The sequence below is a fragment of the Pteropus vampyrus genome, unplaced genomic scaffold (genome assembly GCF_000151845.1).
Source record: "Pteropus vampyrus isolate Shadow unplaced genomic scaffold, Pvam_2.0 Scaffold6092, whole genome shotgun sequence".
Classification (NCBI taxonomy): domain Eukaryota; kingdom Metazoa; phylum Chordata; class Mammalia; order Chiroptera; family Pteropodidae; genus Pteropus; species Pteropus vampyrus.
The window spans coordinates 1,266-2,029 of record NW_011894873.1 but is presented as its reverse complement, the minus strand read 5'-3'; the positions used below and the strand labels follow the sequence as shown (position 1 = coordinate 2,029).

The following is a 764-nucleotide window of genomic DNA, read 5'->3' as shown; positions in this document are numbered from 1 at the left end:
GTTGAAGTCAGATCACCTGAAGTCAGAGGATCCTCAGAATGACATAGTGGCAGCGGCAAGTGCTCACGGCTCTGCAAAGTATTTGCCATGCAGAGTGTTAGGTGATCGATCAGCAAACTCTCACCTGAAGCCAGTCAGCTAATATCAGACAACTCTCATGTATGAAACCTATGCATTAACTATCTCCTGCTGCATGGGAAATGACCCCAGATCTTGGCAGCTTAAAATAACAATGAGTGTCTACGGCCATGCCACCCTGAACAAGCCCGATCCCATCTGATCTCAGAAGCTAAGCAGGGTCAGGCCTAGTTAGTACTTGGATGGGAGACCACCTAGGAAGACCAAGTGTTGTAGGCATAAAAAAATAAAAAAATAAGGGATTGTAAGATGACAAAGTCCTTGAAATCTGTGAGGTCAACCAAGGGTTGCCTCACCAAAAATTAAAAAATAACAATGAGCATTTATTTTCTCAAACAGTTCCTGTGGGTCAAGAATACCGGAACAGCTTAGCTAGGTCGTTCTGGCTTGGGGTCTCTCATGAGGCAACCATCTGAAGGCTTAACTGGGGCTGGAAGATTTCACTTTCAAGATTGTTCACATGGTTGACCAGTTCACGCTGGCTGTCGGCAGGAGGCCTTAGTTACTTGCCGTGTAGACCACAGGGCTGCTTGAATGTCCTTACAACACGGCAGCTAGTTCCCCCCGGAGGAGCAATCTCAAAAAGGGCAAGCCCTACTCCTCATGGGAGGGGCCTGGGGGCCTCT

General features: G+C 47.6%; 1 pseudogene; it reads left to right on the top strand.

The window, feature by feature from the left end:
- The first annotated feature begins 238 nt into the window (after nucleotides 1-238).
- LOC111734786 lies at nucleotides 239-357 on the top strand (annotated as a pseudogene).
- The last annotated feature ends 407 nt before the right edge of the window (nucleotides 358-764 follow it).